Raw genomic sequence first — 6,417 nt, forward strand, 5'->3', positions numbered from 1 at the left:
CCACCAACGCGACCAAAGCCGCTCCGTGCTGTAACCGGGTCGGAAACCGGACTGGAACGGGTCTAGATAGACAGTTTCATCCAGGTGCAAGGGAAACTGATATGCCACCATATTTCTACAACCTTCGCCAAGCGAAGGTTGGAGACCGGACGATAATTACCTAAAACAGCCGGGTCCAGGAAGGCTTCTTGAGGAGGGCCTCACCACCGCCTCTTTCAAGGCGGCCGGAAAGACACCTCCACCAAAGAAGCGCCAGAATCGCCTGAGCCAGCTCGTGTCACCTCCTGCGTGGCCAGCACCAAGCAGGAGGGGCACGGGTCCAGTAAACATGTGGTGGCATTCAGCCTCCCAACAACCTGTCCATGTCCTCGGAGCGACAGGGTCAAACTCATCCCATACAATGTCACCAAGACCACCCTCAGCCGCCTCACCAGATCACCGCAATCTTGGTCCAAACCATCCCGGTTGAACGATTTTATCGTATAGATAACCGTTAAACTCCTCAGCACGTCCCTGCATCGGGTCATCCCGCCCCTGGTGTAGGAGGGAGCGGGTCACCCAAACAGGGCGGCTGGGCGGTTATCTGCCGATGCAATGAGGGAGGAGGCGAGGTACGCCTCGCTTCCTCATTGCCACTAGGTAAGCCCTAGTATAGGACTTCACTAGTGTCCGATCAGCTTCTGAACGGCTAGACCTCCAGGAACTCTCTAGGCGCCTTCTCCGCGCTTCATCCCTCTCAGCTCCTCGGAGAACCAAGGAGCTGGTTGGGACCCGCGCCGGGTCAGAGGTCGCAAAGGCACGACCCGGTCTAAGGCCCCGCCGCGCCCGCTCCCAGGCCGCAACAAGTTCCTCAGCCGAGCCGTGAGCCAGACCTCAGGAAATGGCCCAAGCTCCGTCCGAACCCTCCGGTCCATCAGGCGCCTGGGACGGAACCAACGTGTCGGCTCCGCCTCCCTGCGGTGGTGAATGGCGGTCAGAAAGTCCAGACGAAGAAGAGAGTGATCTGACCATGACAAAGGTTCAATGACTATTTCCTTTAAGTCCAGATCTCTCAACCACTGACCAGAGACAAAATCAGGTCCAGAGTGCCACCCCAATGTGAGTAGGGCCATCAACTACTTGGGTCAGGTCCAACGCCGTCATGGTAGCCATGAACTCCCGAGCTACCGTCGATGACGAGCCGGACGATGGCAAGTTAAAGTCCCCATGACTAAAAGTCTGGGGTCTCAACTGCCACCCCAGCAAGCACCTCCAGGAGCTCGGGCAGGGCAGCTGTCACGTAGCAAGGAGCCAGGTACGCCACCAGCAAGCCCATCTGACATCTATGACCCCATCTCACAAAGAGGGATTCGCACCCGCAATCTGAGGTACAGTGGTCTCCTCGGCTCTAGACTCTCTAATCACAACCGCCACCCCACCACCCCTACCCTGGCCCTCGGCTGATGAAATGCTCGGAAACCCGTGGGCACATCTGAACAAGGGCACGCCTTCTGGGCCCAACCAGGTCTCCGTAACGCCCATAAGGTCCGCGGCACCCCTGAATAAGATCGTGAATTAGGGGCCTTATTGGCCACGGACCGTGCATTGCATAACATCAGCCAAGGCCAGGGCCCTGAGGATCCTGACCATCCGGGAACGGGAGAAGTTTGAGGCTCGGGCGCGCGATCGCCTGTAAGCATCGAGCGCACCCCTAACACGATATGAGCCCCACTTCCGCCATATCTGCCCCTCCCCTTACCGTGGAAATAGCACCACCTCAACCAATGGAACACCGACTCCCCATGACCTCGGACCCACCAACCCCGCCACGAGCATGCGCAGGAACTGGACTCCCCGACGGGTTACCCCAACACCCACCCTTCCTCCCACCCCCAACCCAAGCCCGCCGGTTTCCTCCCCTTAAAATCCCTTTAAAACTCCCTTAAAAATCTATTAAAACAGCCAATTAAAACCCTAAGCCTCCTATTTTTCGCATGCCACCTCGACCCAAAGCCTGCCTCAAGGTGGGCCTCGATAATCTGAGGGCCAGACCAGAGAGGGGCATCTCGCAGGGCAAGAGGTCAGCCGCGTAAATGTTCGCATCACTGAGACGGTCCGGCAAGGCCCATCCTGGGCTGGTCAAGTTGGCAGCAAAAGTCATAACAGATGATAAAATGACCATGACCAGTCTGTCCTGATGGGAAATAGTTCGAGATAATCCATGTGCGGTAGATGACAAAACCGCTGACTCAGTCAGTTCACCACCCCATACAAACGACCTGGGGTGGGCTAAGGAAGAAGGGGAGAGGAACGATGGTAGAGATGTTATAAAGATGGTAAATAGTGGAGGGGTGTCCGCTGGGCCCGCAGGCCTTCCTCCGGCGCTGCCACATATCCGCGCCACTAGGCAAGGTCACAGCCACCCTGGGCCTATCGGGCCATCCGCCACTTCAAAGCACCGGGCAGGCCGCCGCCACCGCCTCCGCCAGGCCATCGCCACCGGAACGCCCCATCGCCACCGCGAGCAGGCCACTGGAGCTCCCCAGATGAGAGGGGACACCCGCCGCCAAATCCGCCAGCAGACCCAGGGCTCACCGTGCCAATGCCCGACGGAGAGGGAAGGGCCAGGCCGCCCGCCACCGCAGGTTCAAAGAGGCCGATGGAACCCGGGCGGCCCTCCAGATCTTCATTGAGGCGCAGCCCCTCCGGGGCCCCTCCCATCGCCACCGGAGACGCCCAAACTCCAAACCCAACTTCCACTGGCCAAGTCTTCCAGGTAGGTCCAGGGGCGCTGCCAACGCCTACCCCGCCGCCGCCGCCGCCGCCGCCGCCGCCGCCAAACCGCCAAAAAGGCTGGCGGCTCGGCAGCCCGCCAGGCCGCCAGGATTACCTCTGAGGCGCCGTGGCTCCGCCGTGACTCGGGCTTCTCCCAACGCCCGCTGGAGTCGCAGCGCCCAGCCACCCTATTTACGGGTGGCTGGATCTTCCTCCACCAGGGCGGGGGCCTATGGTGGAAACAAGCCCCCCCCCCAGACCCAAAAAGAGCCCGGAAAGGCCCGTCGCCGCGCCCCCGATCAGCAGGGCGGCGCCATCTTGGACATGCGCAGAAGAAATTTACTAAGGTTTTATAGAGTGGTATTGTATCCCTCTGTTAATCAATTTAGGATTGCATTGTCTTTTTTGGCTGATGCTGCACACTGTTATTATTAAGCCTGGTTTCATCCAGTCTATATATGTAATTTTGGTTTTTCTTGCCTAAGTGTAAGATTTTATTTTTCTCTACATTGAATTTCATTTTGTTAGATAGGGTCCACACATACTCATAATAGTATCTACATCTACATCTACATCTATCTATCTATCCCCATACCTAAAGCAGAGATATTAAATAACATTATAGGAAGTGGTGAATGAGGATAATTGTTTTAGAAACAATAACAAAGTAATCATTTCATACTGCACAGGAGGAGGCAATTACTAAGTAAACCACATGATTTTTTAATGTTTTGTTTGTGTTGTGTTTTTTGTCCTTTTTCTTTTTTGTATTTTTTTTTGGTATTTTGTATTTTAACTTTGCTTTAAAAAAATAAAATATATTTATTTATTAATATAATAAAATATATTAATATTAATATTAATATATTAATAAAAATAACACCACATGAATTTTCAGGCCACATGAATAGGCCACATAAAGTGATGAATAATATAGTGCCAGATGATGGGTCCTTTAGGTCAGATCAGGGGTGTTAGGGTTAGGGTTTGCCCGAACCAGTAGTGAAAAAGCTACTGTTTCACCAGAACCGATAGTAAAAAAATGCTTTAAAAAGTAAAAAAAAAAAATGGTTCCGACAATCAGCTGTGACAATCAGCTGTGCCACGTGATGGTGGGAACTTTTTTTTTTTTTACTTTTTAAAGCATTTTTAACTATCTATTCTGTGTATTCTCTGAACCAATATTTTTGTGTAAAGTATGATAGTTGTTTTTGGACCTCTGTGACTCTGCGATGTTCCTGCTTGTTGCAGGAGCCATTCTGTATGAAATCCAGTTGCTTTTGGATTGTGTGTGAGTCAGTTGTGTTATTTTTGTGTAAAGTGTGATAGTTTGTTTTCCTGGTCACATGACCACCAAGCCACGCCCACAGAACCGGTAGGGGAAATTTTAGAATTTCACCACTGGGTCAGATGGCATTCAACAATCTACTGAGAAAGAGCTGAGGTTTCTTATTTTTTTGATTGTTATGACATGAGTAGATTAAAGCCTTCAAGATGTCCAACTACAAAAACAGAATTCCAGGAGAAACATGGGATGGAAGAAAGAAGCCCTAAAACTCACCAATAAGGAAACGGGAATGAACTGTGGAATGAAATCAAATAAACTGCTAAAGATTAATGTGAGAAGAAAAAACAAAGAACAGCGGAAAGCAAACTGGATGTCAGAACAAATGGTGGAAATTTGTATGAATATCCAAATCCAGCAAAAAGAAAGATCCCAGGAAAAGTAACTTGGATGTTGACATTCTTAATATACAGTATAGAATAGATACTACACTTGAGCTTAGCCAAAAGGCTGAGAAGCGATACTCTGATTTCTCTTCATATCATCCTGTATAAATCTTTCACCTTTAATAATATATAGAATGTGAATGAAAGTCAGGCATACATAGAAAAGAATTTAAATTATAAAATCCGAGAATACAATAAAGAAATAATGGCATCACAAATAGAAGAAAAGGAGATAGTGGAAGTTATTAATAAATTGAAAAGGGTAAGGTACCAGGGTCAGCTGGACTAGGCGTTGAATATTATAAAAATTTTAAAGGACTATTGGTTCCGAAGATGAAGATAATGTTTAATAAAATAATGGAAGGGGAAAATATTCCAAGTTCCTGGAAGCAATCTTTGATAATATTGATAGTGAAATCAGGTAAAGATCATACAAGCCCAGGATCATATAGACCAATATCCCTTATTAATCAGGATGCTAAGATTTTTACAGCGATATTGGCAAATAGATTGAATATATTTATAGAGAATTATATTAAAAATGACCATTGTGGATTTATAAGAGGCCAACAAATGTCAGATGTAGTAAGAAGAGTATTAAATATAGGTTGTTGTATAACAAAGGCAGGTGTAGTAGAATTAGATGTATTTAAGGCCTTTGATTGTGTGGAATGGCCTATATTGAAGATATTAATAAAGAAGCTAGGTTTTGGGAAAAAATAGAAAAGTGATAAATCAACTATATTCAGAGAATAAAGCGAGAATAGTTATAAATGATGGTGTTACAGAGACAATAACCTTAAACAGGGAATGAGACTGGGTTGCCCTTTAACCCCAATCTTATTTGCATTATTGATGGAGGTTTTGGCAAATGCAATTAGGGAAGATTCATTGATTGAAGGAATTGGTGTACAGAAGAAAACTAAAATAAATTTATTTGCAGATGATACATTATTAACATTTCAAAATCCTGTAGTTATTATAGAGAGGACATATTTACACCTATTTGAATTTGGGAAATATAGTGGATTACAAATAATGGTGATGATCTCTTGTGCCAGCTATCGTGCTGCTAACTTTCCATCTTTCTTCTTGCAGCATCCTGCTTTTCTTCGATTTCTTCCTTCAGAATGTATATATATTTAAGTCCGTGAATGTTTCTGTTACAAAAGTTGAACGGGTCTGTCGGTGTCAGTATTTGGTCGATTGATGGTTGCTGGAGGCTGGCTTGAGCAGCCAAACGTTTAGTCGTGCCGCCAACTCTATCGCATGGTGATTTGGTGAAACAAAATCACATGGTGACACATTCACAGAATCTTTGAGGAATACTGGAATTTGGAGTATGGCAACAAATGATAAATTAACAACAGAAATTAAATTTAAAGAAGGGATGATTAAAGCAAACAATTATAATGAAATCTGGGGGGATTTTATAAAAACAGTGTTGGTGGAAGGCAAAGGGAATAAACCTACTCAAGAATACATGTTGTTTTGGAGGGGATAAGGGCACAATTGGAATATATTGTATATCTTTTAGTTGTTGTAGAAGAAGAAATATAAGGAAAAAAATGGGGGGTGCACTGTAATATTTATTTTTTTTCCTTTTTTGTATTTAGATTTATATGTATTAAGTTTGTATTATTTATATTTAAAATAAAAAATATTTAAAAAACAATATATAGAATGTAATTCTAACTTTATATGAATTTCTTGATATCAATTATAATCTGTCAATAAACAGAGCTTCTCATAGATAGACAATAGAAGATAGTCTTTATTTACAAAAACCTCTAGTTTTATAATAAAACATTATTAGAATAATATTCGATCAGCATTCAAGTCATTGTCGTGTCCCATTCCTCCGCTGACGGCCGGGTCAGGGAAATCCGAATCAGGCGTGCCTCTGCAGCTCTGCCAAAGTCCTAGCAAAGT

At 46.0% G+C, this 6,417-nt stretch overlaps 1 protein-coding gene and 1 pseudogene across 1 annotated transcript in view; both read right to left on the minus strand.

Moving 5' to 3' along the window:
* Nucleotides 1-6,417, minus strand: part of UNC80 (unc-80 homolog, NALCN channel complex subunit) — a 303,637-nt gene that overhangs the window by 159,271 nt on the left and 137,949 nt on the right. The window lies entirely within an intron of this gene.
* LOC131189419 (U2 spliceosomal RNA) lies at nt 4,423-4,561 on the minus strand (annotated as a pseudogene).

This window comes from Ahaetulla prasina, chromosome 1, assembly GCF_028640845.1.
Source record: "Ahaetulla prasina isolate Xishuangbanna chromosome 1, ASM2864084v1, whole genome shotgun sequence".
Classification (NCBI taxonomy): domain Eukaryota; kingdom Metazoa; phylum Chordata; class Lepidosauria; order Squamata; family Colubridae; genus Ahaetulla; species Ahaetulla prasina.